This window comes from Apodemus sylvaticus, chromosome 8, assembly GCF_947179515.1.
Source record: "Apodemus sylvaticus chromosome 8, mApoSyl1.1, whole genome shotgun sequence".
NCBI lineage: Eukaryota > Metazoa > Chordata > Mammalia > Rodentia > Muridae > Apodemus > Apodemus sylvaticus.
This window is the reverse complement of record NC_067479.1, coordinates 12,022,163-12,042,841: the sequence shown is the minus strand read 5'-3', so window position 1 is coordinate 12,042,841 and position 20,679 is coordinate 12,022,163.

Here is a 20,679-nt window from a genome sequence, read left to right as displayed (position 1 = left end):
CTACAAAGGATAATAGGTGGAAAACACCAATACAGGGAGGGAAAATATGCCCTGGAAAAAGCAAAATAGTAACCTTCTTCCATCACACCCAAAAGAAGATAACCAATCAAATATAAAAAGTAACATCAAAAATGACAGGGCGTAATAATGATTATTCCTTAATATCTCTTAACATCAATGGACTCAATTCTCCAATAAAAACACATAGACTAACAGACTGGATATGTAAACAGGACCCTACATTTTGCTGCATACAGGAAACATACCTCAGTGACAAAGACAAATACTACCACAGAGTGAAAAGCTTGAAGAAATTTTACAAGCAAATGATCTCAGGAAACCAGCCGGAGTAGTCATTCTAATATCTGATAAAATTGACTTTCAACCTAAAGTCACCAAAAGAGACATGGAAGGACAAATCTTGCTAGTAAAAGGAAAATTCCACCAAGAAGAACTCTCATTTCTGAACATCTATGCTCCAAATGCAAGGGCACCCATTTTGTAAAAGTAATTTTACTAAAGCACAAAATATACATTACAAATTACACAATGATTGTGGGTGACTTCAGCACTCCACTCTCCTCAAAGGACTGATCAGGAAAACAAACTAAATTGGAACACAGTGAAACTAATTGAAGCTTTGGACCAATTGGATTTAACAGATATATATAGAACATTTCATCCTAAAGCAAAAGAATATATGTTTTTCTCAGCACCTCATGGTACCTTCTCTAAAATCGACCATATAATGGGGCACAAGAGAGAACTCAACAAATACAAGAAGATTGAACTAATACCATGCCTCCTATCAGATCACCATGGAGTAAGAGTGGTCTCCAATAGCAACAAAAACAAGAGAAATCCCACATACACATGGAAACTGAACAATACTCTGCTCAATGATATCATTGTCAAGTAAGAAATAAAGAAAGAAATCAAAGACTTATTAGAATTTAATGTAAATGAAGGTACAACATACCCAAATTTATGGGATACAATGAAAGCAGTGCTAAGAGGAAAACTCATAGCTCTTAGTGTCTCTAAAAAAGAACCTGGAGAGAGCATACACTAGTAGCTTAACTGCACACCTCAAAGCCCTGGAACAAAAACAAGCTAATTCTCCCAGGAGAAATTAAAGACAAGAAATCTTGAAACTCAGGGCTGAAATCAATCAAGTAGAACCAAAGAGAACCATATAAAGAATCAACAAAACCAGGAGCTGGTTCTTTGAGAAAATCAACAAGATAGATAAACCCTTAGCCAGACTAATCAAAGGGCACAGAGACAGTATCCAGATTAACAAAATTAGAAATGAAAAGGAACATATATCAACCAAAACTGAGGAAATTCAATAAATCATCAGATCCTACTTCAAAAGCCTGTACCCAACCCAACTGGAAAATTTGGAGGAAATGGGCAATTTTCTTGACAGATAAAATAGCAAAATTAAATCAGGATTAAATAGATCATCGAAACAGTCCCATAACCTCTAAAAAAGTATAAGGGGTCATAGAAAGATTTCCAACAGAAAAAAAGACAGGACCAGATGGTTTTAGTGCAGAATTCTATCAGACCTTCAAAGAAGACCTAACCACAATACTCTTCGAACTATTCCACAAAATAGAAACAGAAGGAACACTATCCAACACATTCTATGAAGCCACAATTACACTGTTACCAAAACCACACAAAGATCCAACAAAGAAAACTTCAGGCCAGATTCCTGATGCAAAAATACTCAATAAAATTCTTGCCTACTGAATTCAAGAACTCATTAAAAAGATCGTTCTCCATGATCAAGTAGACTTCATCCTAGGGATTCAGGGATGGTTCAATATATGGAAATCCATCAATACAATCCACTACATAATCAAACTCAAAGAAAAAAAAACCACATGGTCATTTCATTAGATGCTGAAAAAGCATTTGACAAAATTCAGCATCCTTTTATGCTAAAAGTCTTGGAAAGAACAGGAATTCAAGGCCCATACCTAAGCATTGTAAAAGCAATGTACAGCAAAATGGCAGCCAACATCAAACTAAATGGAGAGAAACTTGAAGCAATCCCACTAAAATCAGGGACTAGACAAGGCTACCCCCCTCTCCATTACTTTTCAAAATGTACTTGAAGTCCTAGTTAGAGCAATTGGACAACATAAGGAGGTCAAACGGATACAAATTGGAAAGGAAGAAGTGAAACTATCAGTATTAGCAGATGATATGATAATATACTTAAATGACCCAAAACACTCCACCAGAGAACTCCTACAACTGAAAAACAACTTCAGCAATGTGGCTGGTTTTAAAATCAACTCAAGTGAACCAGTAACCTTCCTATTCTCAAATGATAAGTAAGCAGAGAAAGAAATTAGGGGAATGACACCATTCACAATAGCCACAAACAATAAAAAGTATCATAGTGTGACTCTAGCCAAACAAGTGAAAGATCTGTATGACAAGAATCTTGGGTCTCTGAAGAAGGAATTGAAGAAGACCTCAGAAAATAGAAAAATCTTCCATTCTCCTGCATTGGCAGGATTAATAGAGTTAAAATGACCATCTTGCCAAAATCAATCTACAGATTCAATGCAATCCCCATCAAAATCCCAAGTCAGTTCTTCATTGAGTCCGAAACAGCAATTCTCAAATTCGTCTGGAATAAGAAAGAAAAAAACAAACAAACAGGATAGCTAAAACTATTCTCAAAAGTAAAAGAACTTCTGGGAGAATGAGTATCGCAGACCTCAAGCAATACTACAGAACAATAATGTTAAAAACTGCATGGTATTGGTACAGTGACAGGCAGGTACATCTATGGAATAGGATTGAAGACCCAGAAATGAACCCACATAGCTATGGTCACTTGCTCTTTGACAAAGGAACTGAAAACATCTAGTGGAAAAAAAGATAGCCTTTTCAACAAGTGGTGCTGGTTCAACTGGAGGTCAGCATGCAGAAGAATGTGAATTGATCCATTCTTTTCTCCTTGTACTAAGCTCAACTCCAAGTGGATCAAGGACCTCCACATAAAACCAGACACGCTGAAACTAATAGAAAAAAAAACTCGGGAAGACCCTTGAGGACATGGGCACAGGGGAAAAGTTCCTGAACAGTGCATCAATAGCTTATGCTCTAAGATCAAGAATTGACAAATGGGACGTCATAAAATTACAAAGTTTCTGTAAGGCAAAGGATGCTGTCAAAAGGACAAAACGGCAAACAACAAATTGGGAAAAGATCTTCACCAACCCTACATCAGATAGAGGGCTATTATCCAATATATACAAAGAACTCAAGAAGGTAGACTCCAGAGAACCAAATAACCCTATTAAAAAATGGGATACAAAGCTAAACTAAGAATTTTCACCTGAAGATCTTTGAATGGCTGAGAAGCACCTTAAAAAATGTTCAACATCATTAGTCATTAGGGAAATGCAAATTAAAACAACCCTGAGATTTTACCTCATACCAGTCAGAATGGCTAAGATTAAAAACTCAGCAGACAGCAGATGTTGGTGAGGAATTTGAGAAAGAGGAACACTCCTCCACTGCTGGTGGGAATGCAAGTTGGTACAATCGCTCTGGAAATCAGTCTGGCATTTCCTCAGAAAACTGGGCCTGACACTCCCAGAGGACCCTGCTGTACCACTCCTGGGCATCTACCCAGAGGATTCCACAGCATTTAATAAGGACACATGCTCCACTATGTTCATAGCAGCCCTATTTATAATAGCCAGAAGCTGGAAAGATCCCAGATGTCCCTCAGTGGAGGAATTGGATACAGAAAATGTGGTATATTTACACAATGGAATACTACTCAGCAATTAAAAACAATGAGTTCATGAAATTCTTAGGCAAATGTTTGAAACTGGAATATATCACCCTCAGTGAAGTAACTCATTCACAAAAACACACACATAGAATATAGTCACTCATAAATGGATATTATCCCAGAAGCTCTGAATACCCAAGACACAACTCACATATCAAATCATTCCCAAGAAGAAGGAAGGAGAGGGCCCTGGTCATGGAAAGTCTTGATGAAGCATTGTAGGGGATTGCCAGGACAGAGTATTTAGAGGTGGTTGACTGGGGAATGGGCAGAGGGAAGAGGGCTTATGGGACTTATAGGAAGGGGGAAACGGGAAAGAGAAATCATTTGGAATGTAAACAAAGAATATAGAACATAATTTTTAAAATGTTCAAAAATTAAAACATAGTTAAACTTGTAAACTGGGTTTCTTAAAAAATTCTGCCTGGCTTTCCTATTGCCACTCTAGAAAGATGTCATGATTTTAGTGCTTCAAAGCACTTGAATTGCATTCTCTCAGAGTTCTGGAAAGAACCAATAGGAAAACTATTTCACGAGGCAGACATGAAGGTGTTGGCAGAACTTTCATGCCTACAGAAGACATGGCAGGTTTTCATTTTTCTCCCTTCTCCCTTCCAATATCTTCTAGCATTTGCTTTCATCTCTTCAGTTTCCTCTTCGTAATTGGTCCCTGGTGTGATTTGCTTCTCTCTGCCAGCAAACTCTTCCTTTTACTTGTTGTACCTTTCTCTTTGCTAACTCTTCTGGTATGCTTTATAAAAGAAAAACCATGAAAGGTTTCTTCCTTGATTTGATAAACAAGGTTTTCCAGCAATAAAGATATAATTAAATACTCCAGGAACTCAGTATAGCATTAATGTAGCTCTAGAAGAAAAAATCAAATAAAGAGAAACAAATTATAAAATAAAATTTGGCTGTCAGTGAAGCTTAGTTCACTGGGGAATGAAGTAAATGGAGAGCCCTGTGAGTTTAGAGAGACAGATGAGGCAAGCACAGGAAAGGAGTTGTTCTAAGTCAAGCTAAGACGTCCAATGGCAGTGATTTCAAGATGTGGGTGGATAAATGGTCACTTTGGTTTAATTTGTATGTTCTTGACATTTGTCAATATGTTCCAGTGACCTTCTTGGCATCTACAGGGTTTCCAGGTTTGGAATGCAGCGATGGGGGCATTGGCAGCTGTGGTGGCAGAACTTGCAATGGCTGGGGCAAAACTTGCCTACTTTTAGTGATATTTACCTTTTATAAACTCTTTGCTCTCCTAAAGCCAGATGCCACTGGTTTCTAGTAATTGAGTCCTGCTGTGTTGTAGTAAGCACTAAAAATTTAGCTATGCTTAAATAAGTGCTAGGAAAACTTAACATTTTCTTACTGTTCTGTGCTAAAACCTTAACTCTTTTTTATTGTTTGGTTCTTAAATAAATGCTGATTTCTGGTGAGCTAACACTTGCTGTTTAGCAGCCAGGGATTGAGTAAAAGGATCTACTGGAGTGTTCCTTTCTCTGGTGAGTCAGGCAGAAGCAATGTAATGGAGAGGGGCTTGTTAAGTCTTTTGAACAGGAGAGAAAAGAAAAGAGAAGGGAAGAAAAGAGAAGAGAAGGGAAGGGAAGGGAAGGGAAAGGGAAAGAAAATGAAAAGAGAAGAGAAGAGAAGAGAAGAGAAGAGAAGAGAAGAGAAGAGAAGAGAAGAGAAAGGAGAAAAAAGAGAAAAGAAAAGAAAAGAAAAGAAAGAAAAGAAAAGAAAAGAAAAGAAAAGAAAAGAAAAGAAAAGAAAAGAAAAGAAAAGAAAAGAATCACTAACAGAGACCACACACATGCTGGGTGAAACAGAAAATGGCTGTACCCAGACATTTGGATGGAAGGACGGATGGATGTGGCAGAGTCCCACAAGCCATCGACACTATTTCTTTTCTCTAGTCTTTTTATACTTTTGTAGACAAATTTCTTTAGAGAATTACCTCAGAGATAAAATGTAACACAAAATGGGTATTACAGAAGGATGTTGGTAATGAATTCAAAGCAGTGTGTCATTCTATATGCTTATTATACATTCATTTTTTTCGATATATTTTTTATTTACATTTCAAATGATTTCCCCTTTTCTAGCCCCCCACTCCCCGAAATTCCCATAAGCCCCCTTCTCTCCCCCTGTCCTCCCACCCACCCCTTCCCACTTCCCCGTTCTGGTTTTGCCGAATACTGCTTCACTGAGTCTTTCCAGAACAAGGGGCCACTCCTCCTTTCTTCTTGTACTCATTTGATGTGTGGATTATGTTTTGGGTATTCCAGTTTTCTAGGTAAATATCCACGTATTAGTGAGTGCATACCATGATTCACCTTTTGAGTCTGGGTTACCTCACTTAATATGATGTTCTCTAGCTCCATCTATTTGCCTAAGAATTTCATGAATTCATTGTTTCTAATGGCTGAATAGTACTCCATTGTGTAGATATACCACATGTTTTGCATCTCATATATGACAGCTTCATATGGCATGGCTATATCATAGTGCACAATCCTTGGATCTGACATAGAGTAAATTTTTTTTTCTTGATCTCAAATTAATCACAATCCTATTTCTATTTTCAGTGTAATTGTGAAAGCTCATTGCATTCCCTTTTGTGCAGCCTTTACTTACTATTATGGGGAATGGACAAATTCTATTCCTGATTCTACCTTTATTACATGTTTCTAGTAAAACAAGTCAAACCATCTCTTAAAACTTTCTTCCTAACGGTATTTGAATCAAATCAGGTACTCTGTAAAATAATTAATTGATCTAAACAACATTAATTCTTCAACGTTCATTTTTATGTTAGTCTTCAGGAATTGGGTTCAATAGGGTAGGCTAATGCCCAGGAATTCTTTAACAATGTAATGGTGACAGGAAAGGCATATCAGCTGCAAGAAGCCATCCTGAGATGATGTCTCTTGGGAACTTGCTAGTCTTAGCTTTTCCTAGAAGGCTCCTGACAAATATTGAAGCAGTAAACTTGGTAAATGCAAATAATCCTGGCTATATTTAATGTTTCCTCCTAAAGGACAAGATAATAAAGAATACAGAGTAGATTGTATTATCCTTGATTGTACTATATTATGAATATTTGAGAGGAAAAAAGTATGAACTTAATTCAGATGAAATTCAGTAATCTGAGCTCAGGGGACTTGGACATCAATGGCAGTGGCAAATAAGCACCTGACAAAGAGTCAAGTGCATAACAACAAAAACTTTTAAAATCACCAATAATCCAGCCTGGATAATCACAGAAGAGGTCATAGTCTTTGGGGACAAATACAATTGTGAAAAATATATATAATTTCAGTCATATTAATTTCATATTGAGAAGCTTATGATAAGTTATAACTATTGGGTAAAATGTGAGCATATTCTGAAGAGTAGATGTAGAGATTTGAGAATTTTCAAACTGAAGAACAAAATCAATCCAAATTGAATGATGATGAAAAGACAAGAGAAACAGAAACAGGATCTTAAAAAAAAAGAAACAGTTCCTAATGATATTTCCAAGAACATGCTTGAGTAGACAGAGCCAATGCCATTTTAAATTTCTGAGCTTCAAACCAAAGTACCTTTTCAGAGTATAATGGAATAGAAAAGACAAGGTTATACCACGATCAAATGTGCACATCCAACCATCATAAAAGTAGCTCACAATGCTTTACTTATAAGCAAATACACAGAAACTAGGAAACTAACAGAACATAGTAAAAATAAGGTGAACTCATAATGCCATAACACAATTTTGCTTTATTTAATTTCTAAAATCAACTTTATTATAAAATGGTCCATAAACTAATCCTTATTTCAAAGCCTTTGGCTTTAGGACTGTGACAAATATTGATTAACTCTTGAGCAATATTGCTAGATCAAAGTTTCAGCATATGGTTCAGTTAAATATACAAAAGTGATAAAACAGGAAGATATTGGGACTATTGATTTAGGAAAAGGGGAGGAGGACCCTTGCCAAACATAAATTAAAGATTTGCAACCAGCTTTGGCAGAGTAATTAGATATATCTATTTTCAAGGATGACACCAACATGCAGTTTTTTAGTCTTCTATGATACTCCATTAACTAAAAGATTTTGCTTTCAAGTTTATTTGTAAGACATTGCATAACTGATCTCAGCAACAAAACATCCAAAGTTTAACAAATTAAAAGTTACTTGAAGTTTGACAAGAAAAAAAAAAAAAGAAGCCTGCTTTGTTCTACTCAGTTTTTCTCTGACTGTATTTAATTAAAGAGTCCATTATTCACAGCATGTACATTAATTTCCTGTGGACCAAGTGTGAAATTTCTTTCTAAAGCTGAGTATGAAGCACTGGCCATCAGTAGAGATAAATTGGCTCAAGTTGCTGAGAAAATTAAACTCTTTGGTCAGAAAAGAAAACAGGTCAATAATTTAATGTGTTGCCATTAATCCATGGGTATTTGCATTTCAAATCATATTTTTGACCAGGTGAATGCATCTCAAAGAATGTAGCACACTATTCCTAGAAAAATGAATAAATTGCTCAAGTTGACCATAGCCAGAAAAACTATGGCCAGCCATTTTTTTTTCCAAAGCTAGAAGATAACATTCTGTGAAATGCTATTGAGGGTTTTTTTTTGGTGACACTTTAAATGGTTTTCTTTAATTTTAATGGAGGTAACATTGTTACTAGAGATATGAACAAGTATAGACCAATAATCTTCCACAATATAGGCCAAACAAACTCAAAAGGATTATTTTGGCAAGAGAACATTCGTACTGAGGAATGTTCACCTGTGAAACATAAACTAGATGCCAGGTAGCAGGAAAAGTGTTTTGCCACATCAGGAATGTATGATTCTATTCTGAGCCAATACTGAATTTACAGACTCTAGAGATATGAGAGAAACCGTATAGAGGCTAAAGGAATAGGTTGATTTGTGTTACAAATGGTTACTGCTTTCTTTTTAGTAGTCTAAGAAAAACAAGACAAGGAGCTACAATTAAAAACAAAAAGGCTAGGAAAGTATGGTAAACTGTTTGCTGAGTGTCTCTTGATTAGTCTAAAGTATGAAGCACTTCTATTCCTATCTATACATGGACTCCTTGAAGGGCTGGCCATTTTCTCTGTAATAAATCATTCTAACTTCAGAATAACGCAGTGAATTAAACACGAATATGCTCATTTTGCAAATGAACAGTTAAGCTTCTTGCATTCCTATAGAACATGAATATACTCCCTGTACTTGGGTGGCCTATAATGTGATTAAACAGTATGAGTTTCAGTTCCCAATGTGTACCTTCAACATTAGCTGTCATTCAACATAGCAAATCTCTGGGCTGATGGCATGTTTCTTTTCTCTTGTATCACGTACACAGATTGTATAAAAATTTGTATATATTTTGCTTTTTTAAAGGGAGGAATACACTTAATATTTATGTTACTAAGGGAGGTAGGAGATTTTCAAGCAAAATAATTGTATTATGTATATATGTATATATATACATATATATATATATATCACTATGTATAACGTGCTATACATTAAAGCCATATCTATTTGTATCTATATAATTCATATCTATATAACCTATATCATTCTATGTATACATATATCCTTCTCTAGACAATAGAATTAAGTCCACAGAATTGCACAAATATTTTTCCACCAATATAATTTCTTAGCTTCTCTAATTTTATAGAAATATTTAATGCCATTCATCTTAACATATTAAAATGTTACATTAAATTTACAAATATTAAATGACAAGATGTTCAAGATAGCATTTGTCAGTATACTTTAGATAATGTTAAAGGTATAACTTTAATAACTAAAAAAAAACTCTGGATCAACATTTTCCACCAGAGCACTACAGCCAAGGAAGCAGGATAGGCAAGCAGCAGGCCTTCAACTCCTGTGTGGAGGAGGGTCCACATCCAGTCCATAAGTCTCCCAACACCCAGAAGACGACCTGTTGCAGTCTCTCTTTTCAAGTTTCCCTAATCTTCCATGAACCACATCGTTCTTTCTCTCCAAAACCCCTTCTCCATACTTCTTCCATGGGAAACCAGAGACCATTCTGAACAGGACAGGAGATACTTTAGAAGGCCCTTTCTAGGAAGCCACCAGGCGCACCTAGAGAAGAACCAAGTAAGCCAGCAAAGCAGGTAGGCAAACATCATATGGTCATGTTCCTTCCTCTCCTCTATATCCAACTCCCCAGTCTAATCCTCAGCTCTGATAAGGCTCCCTCATTGCCAGGGGACTCAGCAGATCCTAGAGGAATGCCCTGGTTTTCTCCTTCCTGTGGACGTGTTCAGACCCCCCCCCTCTTCTAACTGTTAACACCCAATACCTAAGATCTCCTTTTACATGAATCCCTCAGTGTCTACACCTATAAGAATCCCAGAATAAATTCTTACCAGGTAACACTCAGGCACCATATTTTCTAAGAACCAAGAGGGCAACAAAAAACAGGGAACAAAACACACAATAAAAACAAAGAAGCGTGAATAAAGCAATTCCATCCTTGAAAGTTTGATGAGAATAAATAAAAAATCCAAACTGAGGGAAATCTGGAAATGAAAATTTGTAGGTAAAACTAGGAGAATGCAAGAGATCGAAATGAGCATCTGAGTCATTGGATATCTGATAAAAGAAGTGAATACCTCGATAAAAAGAAAGGAATAAATCTAAAGTGCCCTGGCATGCAACATCTAGAAAAATCTGGGACAGATTAAAAATACTAACAAGATGAATAGAGGAAGTAGAATCAGCTTGGTCAAAGGTTCAGAAAATATCTTCAACAAAATCATAGACATAAATAAGCAAAACTATAGAAAGTGTTAGAAAGAAAATCCCAAACTAACATGGTTAACCACTACTTAACCTAAAGAAACACAAAGTTAACCTAAAGTTAACCCAAGGAAACATAAGAAATACATCCTAGACCTGCCAATAAAAAAGGTGAAACACACACACACACACACACACACACATATGCACACACTCTTACACATACCATCATCATCATCACCTCCACAGGACCACCATCACCATCAACACCACCAACACCAATACAGCAACAACAAAATATGAGGAATATATCTACATCAATGGTCTCAATGCCCCCCCATAGAAAGTCACAGACAAACAATGGACTCACATACAATATCCACATTTCTGCTACATCCAAGAACCAACCTTAACATCATGGATAGGCGTTACCTTTGGATAAAGTAAGGTCTTAGAATATCTTTTATCACAAGACAGAGACAGAAGAAACATTACTCAATCTTTTTATGAGCCACAGTTACCCTGACATATACACCACATAAAAAGACAACAAAGTAAATTACAGACAGATTTCCTGTATGAAAACAGATACAAAAATTCTCAATTAAGCAAACCAAATCTAAGAACTCATCAAAAAGATGATCTACTGTGATCAAATAGGCTTCATTCAAATGATGTAGTGAAGGTTCAAAATACATAAATTAATGTATCTAATCCATCATATAAACTGAGTGAAAAACAGATAACATATGATCATGTTATTAGATACAGAAAAGGCCTTTGATAGTATACAACACTCTTTCATGGTAAAAGTTCTAGAGGGATTAGGGATACAAGAAATATACTTCAAAAAAAAATCTACCTTCAAAAGGTAGATTACAACAAGATACAGCCATTATCACCACAAATGGAGAAAAAGTAAAAGATGCCACTTAAATTAGAACATTTCATTGTTGCCTAGCTTCTTCATACCTAATCAGTAGAGTACTTAAATATTAGCAAGAACACTGAAGGAGATACAAATTGAAAGAAGTAAACCTATCCCTATTTGCAGTTAATATGATTTTATATATAGATTATATATATATATATGATTTTTATAATGTATAGAGTATATACATTGTGTGTGTGTGTGTGTGTGTGTGTGTGTGTCCCAACAAATTTCTCTGGAAAACTCCTGTACCTCATAAGCAGTTTCGACAATGGAGCTATATATAACATTAAGTCAAAAAAATAAACTGTAACCCTACTATATACAAATGACAGACTGAGAAAGAAATCAGAGAAACAACATGCTTCACATTAGCCTCAGATAATTATAAAATATCTTGAGGTAGCTATAACAAAGCAAATGAAAGACTCAGATGATAACCTCTTTAAGACTTTGAAGAAGATGACAGAAGATTTGGAAAGATATTCCAAGCTAATGAATTCATAAGGCTAACTTAGTTAAAATGGTCATCCTACAAAAAGCAATCTACAGATTCAATGTAATCCCCATCAAAATTCCAACAAAATTCTTTACAGATCTTGAAAGAGGAATCTTCAGCTTCACATGGAAAACCAAAAATCCAGGCGAGGTGAAAAGAATTCCTGAGTCATAAGAGTAGCTATTTTCATCACCCCAACATCAAATTGTAGTATACAGCTCCAATTATAAAGACCACAGGATATCAGCACAAAAGATACATGTTGATCAATGGAATCATACTAAAGTCACAGATATAAGTCCTCTGATTAAAGGTTATTTTTTTTTAATTTGTAAAGGAGCCCTGGGCAAAAGAGGGGAGCAGAAGTGAAAAAGGGGAATATGATCAGGTATTTGGTGGGGGTAATGGCAGGAGAGAAGTCCTGGAGGCCAGAAGAATAATTGGAAATACGCCACTTTCAGGGGTAGGAGGTCAGGGAAACCTCTAGGAGTACCAGAGACCTGTGAGGTAAGAGACTCTTAGGACTCAAAGAAAAGGACCTTAGATGAAATGTCCAAGAGTGGGGAGAGAAAATTTGTAGTTTACCTCCAGTAAAAATACAGAGCATCAAGTGGAGCAATGGGGTCACTATCCCACAGTCAAAACTCTGATGCAGAATGGTTCCTGTCTAAAAGAACTGCAGGGACTAAAATGGAGAAGAGTCTGAGGAAAAGGAGGTTCAGTGACCATCCAAATCCGGATCCTTCTCAAAGGTAGGCTCCAAGGCCTGACACTATTACTCATGCTATGGTATGCTTTCAGATAGAAGCCTAGCTAGCCTGACTGTTTTCTAAGAGGCCCAACAAGTGGCTGACTGAATCACATGCAGATACTTATACTCAACCAATGGACTGAAGTCTGGGACCCCTGTGGTTGAATTAGGGAAAGGCTAGAAGAACCTGAGAAGGAGGGTGACCCCATAGGAAGACTAGCAGGCTCAACTAACCCAGACCCCTGAAATATCTTAGACACTGAGCTACCAACCAGGCAACAGACACTAGCTGGTCTGAGGCTCCCAACACATAGATAGCTGAGGACAGCCTGATCTGGCCTCAGGGAGAGAAGATGTGCCTAGCCCTTTAGAGACTTGAGGGTCCAGGGAGTGGAGAGTCCTGGCAGGCCTGGGGACATCCTCTTGAAGACAAGGGGAGGGAGGCAGAGAAATGGGATGAGGAACTATAAGAGGGCCAACTGGGAAGTGGGTGAAGATTGGACTGTGAAAAAAATAAAAGTAATAATAAAAAAAAACCAGAAATACACACTAGGAAAAGACAGCATCTTCAACAAAATAGTGCTCATTGATCTGTTGACTGTGTATAGAAGAATGCAAATAGATCCATACCTATCACCCTGAAAAAGACTCAAATCCAAATGGATCAAATACCTCAAACAAAACCAGATACAATGAACCTGACAGAAAAGCAAGCAGGAAATAGCCTCAAGTGAATTGGGATAGCAAAAGATTTTCTGAAAAGAACACCAATAGAGGAAGCAGTAAGATCAATGAGAAGTAAGTGGGGTCTTAGGAAATTGAGAAAATGAATATCAAAGAACACTCCCATTTGGACAAAGTGGCAGCCTACAGAATGGGAAATGAGTTCTACCAACTACATGTTTAATACAGCACTCTTATTTTTTAAGCAATATATATTCTCAAAAATATAAAAATAACTCAAAAAACTAGTTGTGAGGAAAAAGCAAATAGTATAATTACAGATCTATACAGAGAATCCGGGGTGGGGGAAAATACCGCAATTACTAAGATACTAAGAAACACTTAAGAAATGTTGAATACCCATTGTATTCAGATAAATGGAAGTCAATGCTATTTTGAGATTTCATCCTTCAGCCATATGAATGACTAAAATCAACAGAGTGACAGTTCATGCTGGTGAAGGTGAGGAGTAAGGGAAATAGAACACTCACCTACTGATGATTTGAGTGCATTGTACAGAAACTCATAGTGGAGTTTCCTCGAGGAAGAAAGAATCTTACCCACCTCAAGATCTAGCTATGTCACTCTTGGCCTATATAGAGCCAAAAGATCTTTATCATGCTACAGATTAACTTGTTAAACCATTTTCATTGTAGCTCTCTTCCTAATATCCAGAAATTAGAAGTAACCCACATGTTCCTAAACAAAGGAATGGTTTAAGGCACATTTGCACACTGAAATATCACTCAGCATTTAAAACACTGAAGTAGTAAAATTCACAAGTAAATGCATCCATTAAAAAAAAGTCATCATGAGGAAAGTATCACAGGCCGAGAAAGTATAGTATGCTTTCTCTTTTGTGTAAATATTAGCTGTTTAGTCTATGATAGCTAAGTTACTAGAGATCATAGAACCTAGAATGCAGGTATAGAGTAAGAGTCTAGGCAGAGAATAACATAGTTCTCCATAGGTAACAAAATAAAGCAAATCCTTCTATTGGAAGAGAAGACAACTAAAGCAGAAGGATAGAGTTGAAAGGAAAAGGTCTGGGGAAAATAGAACACTACCAACAGAACAAAAGAGCAAACAACAGATAGGAAAAAGGTCTTTACCAATCTCACATCTAATAGAGTCCTAATACCCAAAATATACAAAGAACTCAACAAGTTGACTCCAGAGAAACAAATAACCCTATAAAAATAGGGAACACCTTGAGTTTTTTGTATATATTGGATATTAGCCCTGTGTTGGATGAAGGGTTGGTAAAGATCTTTTCCCAGTTTGTTGCTTGCCTTTTTGTCCTATTGACAGTGTCCTTTGCCTTACAGAAACTTTCTAATTTTATGAGGTCCCATTTGTCAATTCTTAATCTTAGAGCATAAACTATTGGTGGTCTGTTCAGGAAATTTTTCAAGAGTCTTCCTCAGTTTCTTTTCTATTAGTTTCACTGTGTGTGGTTTTATGTGGAGAAGTTAGACTCCAGAGAGCCAAATAACCCTAATAAAAATGGGGTACAAAGTTAAAGAATTTTCACCTGAGCAATATGGAATGACTGAGAAGCACCTAACGAAATGTTCAACATCCTTAGTAATCAGGGAAATGCAAATCAAAACAACCTTGAGATTTCACCTCATACCAGTCAGAATGGCTGAGATCAAAAAGTCAGGAGACAGCAGGTGCTGGAGAGGGTATGGAGAAAGAGGAACACTCCTCCACTGCTGGTGGGATTTTATGCTAGTACTACCACTCTGGAAATCGGTCTGGCAGTTCCTCTGAAAACTGGGCATGATATTACAGGAGGACCAGATTATACCACTCCTGGGCATATACCCAGAGGATTCCCTGGCATGCAATAAGAACACATGCTCCACTATGTTAACAGCAGCCCTATTTATAAGAGCCAGAAGCTGGAAAGAACCCAGATGTCCCTCAACAGAGGAATGGATACAGAAAATGTGGAATATTTACACAATGGCATACTACTCAGCTATTTAAAACAATAAATTCATGAAATTCTTGGGCAAATGGGTGGAACTAGAAAATATCATCCTAAGTAAGGTAACCCAATCACAAAATAACACACATGTTACGCACTCACTGATAAGTGGACATTTGCCCAGAAACTTGGAATACCCAAGACACGATTCACATATCAAATGATTCCCAAGAAGAACAAAGAGTAAAGTATGGATACTCTGGTCCTTCTTCGAATGAGGAATAAAATACCCACAAAAGGAGATGCAGAGACAAAGTGTGGAGAAAAGACTGAGGGAAAGACCACCCAGACACCCCACCTAGTGATCCATCCCATATACAGTTACAAAACCCAGACATTTATAGATGCCCACAAGTACTTGCTGAATGGAGCCAGATATAGCTGTTGCCTGGGAGGCTCTGTTAGTGCATGACAAATAGAGAAGGGGACACTCTCAGTAAGCCATTGAACTGAGAACAGGGCCCCAGTGGGTGAGCTAAAGAAAGGACCCAAAGAGCAGCAGTGCCATAGGAGGAACAACAATATGAGTCACCCAGTACTGCCAGAGCTCCCAGGAACAAAAACATCAACCACATAGTACACATGGTATTACCCATAGCTCCAGATGCATAGGCAGTAGAGGATGGCCTTGTTGGATATCAAAGGGAGAAGAGGCCCCTGGTCCTGGAAAGGCTAGATGCAGCAGTGTAGGGAAATACCAGGTGAGGGAAGCAGGAGGGGGTTGATTGGGGAAAAGGGGAGGGGAGATAGCTTATGAGACTTTGTGGGGAGGGTTCCAGGAAAGGGGAAATCATTTGAAATGTAAATAAAGAATATATCTAATAAAAAAAAGAAAAAATAGGAAAATATAAAAACATGCAACAAAAAAAATGGGGAAGAAAGGTAAAGAATTCTAAACTGAGGAAACTAGAATGGCTGAGAAACATCTAAAGAAATGTTTCGCATCCTTAGTTATCAGGAAAATGCAAATCAAAACAACTCTGAGATTCCACCTCACACCAGTGAAAATGGCTAAGATAAAAAACTCAGATGACAGCAGATGCTGGCAAGGGTGTAAAGAAACAGGAACACTCCTCCATTGCTGGTGGGATTGTAAGCTAGAATCAGTCTTGAACCCCTCTGGAAACCAGTCTGGTGGTTCCTCAGAAAACTGGAAAACTGCCCAAGTTATACCACTCCTGGGCATATACCTAGAAGATGCTCCAACATGTAATAAGGACACATGCTCCACTATGTTCATAGCAGCCATATGTTTAATATCCAGAAGGTGGAAACAACCCAGATGTCCCTCAACAGAGGAATGGATATAGAAAATGTGGTACATTTACCCAATGGAATACTACTCAGCTATTAAAATCAATAACTTCACTATAATCATTAGGGAAATGCAAATCAAAACAACCCTGAGATTTTACCTCACACCAGTCAGAACGGCTAAGGTCAAAAACTCAGGAGACAACAGGTGTTGGCGAGGATGTGGAGAAAGAGGAACACTCCTCCACTGCTGGTGGGATTGCAAGATAGTGCAACCACTTTGGAAATCAGTCTGGGGGTTCCTCAGAAAACTGGGCATGATACTTCCTGAGGACCCTGTTATACCACTCCTGGGCATATATCCAGAGGATTCCCCAGCATGCAATAAGGACATAAGCTCCACTATTTTCATAGCAGCCCTATTTGTAGTAGCCAGAAGCTGGAAGAACCCAGGTGTCCTTCAACGGAAGAATGGATGCAAAAAATGTGGTATATTCACAAAATGGAGTACTATTCAGCCATTAGAAACAATGAATTCATGAAATTCTTCGACAAATGGATGGAGCTGGAGAACATCATACTAAGTGAAGTAACCCAGTCTCAAAAGATCAATCATGGTATGTACTCACTGATAAGTGAATATTAGCCTAGAAACTTTGAGTACTCAAGACATAATCCACATATTAAATGATGTCCAAAAAGAATGGAGGAGTGGCCCCTGGTTTTGGAAGGACTCAGTGCAAGAGTATAGGGGAATTCCAGAACAGGGAAGTGGGAAGGGGTAGATGGAGGAACACGGGGAGAGAAGAGGGTTTATGGGACTTGCGGGGAGTGGGGACCCAGAAAAGGGGAAATCATTTGAAATGTAAATAAAAAATATATCAATAAAAAAAATAACTTCACTAAATTCACAGGCAAATGGATGGAACTTGAAAATTATCATTCTGTGTGAGGTAACTCAATCATAAAGAGCACACATGGTATGTACTCACTGATAAGTGGATGTTAGCTCAAAAGTTCAGAATAATCAAGATTCAATTCACAGACCATATGAAGCCTAGGAAGACCGAAATGTGGATGCTTCAGTGCTTCTTAGAAGGGTGAATAAAATATTCACAGGAGGAAATATGGAGACAAATTGTGGAGCAGAGACAAAAGGAAAGGCCATCCAGAGACTGTGCCTGGGGATCTATCCCATATACAGACACCAACTTGCATCTACTGTGGATGCCTAAAAGTACCTGCAGATGGAAGCCTGATATGGCTGTCTCCTGAGGGCCTTGGGCAGAGCCCAACAAATACAGAGATGGTTGCTGGCAGACAACCATTGGACTGAGCAAGGGGTCCTTGATGGAAGAGTTGGAGAAGGAATTGAAGGGCCTGAGGGGGTTTGTAGCCCCATAGAGAGAGCAACAGTGTCAATAGGCCAGACCCCCGGATCTCCTGGGGATTGGATCACCAACCAAAGAATACGCATGGAGGGAGTCATGGCACTGGTCACATATGTGGCAGAGGATGGCCTTGTTGGACATCAATGGGAGGAGAGGCCCTTGGTCCTGTGGTTTTTCGATGCCCCAGTGTAGGGAAATACCAGGGCAGGAAGATGGAAGGTAGGTAGGGGAGCACCCTCATAGAGGCTGGGGAAAGGGGGGTGCTGGGATAGGATGTTTCTGAAGGGGAGACCTAAAAGGGGGAAACGTTTGAAATGTTAATAAAGAAAATGTCCAATTAAAAAAGAAAAAAAGGTGTTTCCCACAAGCTGGTTGTAGGATGGTAAAAGACAGCCTGGTTCCTGGTTGAGCTAAGGTTAGAAACCCTGATGACCCTAAAGGGATAGCAAACTTTTTGCCTGGTTCCTGAACTGTAGACTCCTTACATGAGGCTGGAACCCTCTGTAGATGTGTGGCCATCAGTCATGTAAAGTCAATACCCTAAGTCCCTCCACAGGTAGAAGATGCGACCTGTGGTCATGTAACCTCAAGGCAGATCTCCATTTTAATGAGGTACCTAGGACTCAGCCAATAAAATCTCCTTCCCAGACAATCCTCCCTGCAATAGGTATTTAACCTCAGGCCTGTAGAAGGCCTCTCTGTGCTCCCAGCCATGACCACGAAGCCAAGGACTCCTCCCCTTAGGATCTAGCCAGAGCTCCCCTCATTTTCTCCTTGGCCCTGGGCTAGATTCATCCCAAGGACCCCCACTCCATTCTCAGCTCTTCTGTAGCTCCCAGGAAGACCCGAGTTCCCAAGAGCCTGAGACCCAGCTGGCTCTGGCCTCCCTGCATGCCTGGAAACCCATGAGATAGCTCAAGAATCTCAAGAACTTCAGACTGTGCTCCGGGCACTTCCCATAGCCCAACACCTGCCCTGCACCAGTGCAGTGTAAGTGCAGTCAAAACTCCCTCTTCCTGCCTCCCTAAGCACTCTTAGCCCTGTGTTGGGTGGACATGGAACCACACTAACCCTATAGCTGGTGGCTATTCTTAGTTTCTGAAGACAACACATACACATCTCACTGTACATAGAAAAATTGAGTTGGTGCCTACATAGATTCTTCACATCTACCTGCTAGTTACTTTTATAAAGAAAGGTATCCTACATGCAAACAAAAGAGAAATATAGACACCAATTGAGTCATGAATATCTTGATCTACAATTATGTCCAACCTGACAGGTATATTAGAACAATTGTGACACAAATTTTTGGGGAATATTTCCTTAGTGTTTGATTTGGCTATATGACCATTCCATGAGATGGAACCCATAACCAACCCTACTTAGAAGAAGAATCTGAGACTAAATAGCCCAGGGACCTAGCATAATACCAAATACTACAGTTCTAAAGTAAAAACAAACAAACAAACAAAAAAAAACAAAAAAACAAAAAACAAACAAAAAAACAAAAATCAAAATAATCAATTAGTTAAATTTTAAGAAACTTATCAATCAGATGATTCCTAACAATATTCTGTTATACTCATAGATCAGTACCATCCTCAACAATCATCGGAGAAGCTTCCTCCTGCAACAGATTGGATGAGAAATGGAGGTCCAATGTCTGACATTATATAAACACCTTGGAACATTCCCTACAAAAGGCATGTCTTGACCAAATGCCTCTACTCAGGGCTAGGGATATCCCATGGAAGGTGAGTTGGAAAGAGTGTAATAACCAAGAGGAATAGAAGTCACCAAGGAAACAAGGCTCTTTAAATAGACATAATTGATGCACATATGAACTTGAAGGAAAAGCATTCACAGGGCCTGCAAGAATATACTACAATGGAGCCTGAATGCTGAAAGAAATGGACACATGCCCCAAACCCTAACCCAGAAGCAATCTTCAGTTGATAGCTACTTGAAAATGAAAGCCAACCTTATTCCAAAGGAGCCCCACTAGGGAAACTGACTATGGATAGGTATGGCTTCAGGCCCAGCTATTGAAGACCAAAAGAAAATAAAAGAAAGGTTGTCTTTGAAAGTTCCTTTTCTCAGAATGTCACATTAGAGTTTCTGGGTTCTTATTTCTTTAATCTCATTTTTAAAGCTTTTATTTTATTTCTTTATTTTTTTTCCAATCTTCTTTTTATATACTATAGGTTTTGGGGTGTATAGTATGGCTTTAGTATACTGTTTTCCTGGATTTTTTTTCCTTCTCTTCGAACATCCTGTTGAATTATTATGTACTGGTTCTCTTTCCTCTTATTCCATGTTATTTTATTTTCATTTTTATTTTATTATTGTCCCATAAAACCACATTAATTTTATAATGAAAGACAGAAAAGGAGTAGACAGGGATGATGTAGGCAGACAATCACATGAGAAGAATAGCTGCAGTAATAATCTAAGTCAGAATATATTGTGTGAGGGCAAATATCTAATTTAATTAAAAGGGAAGAAAAGACATATTG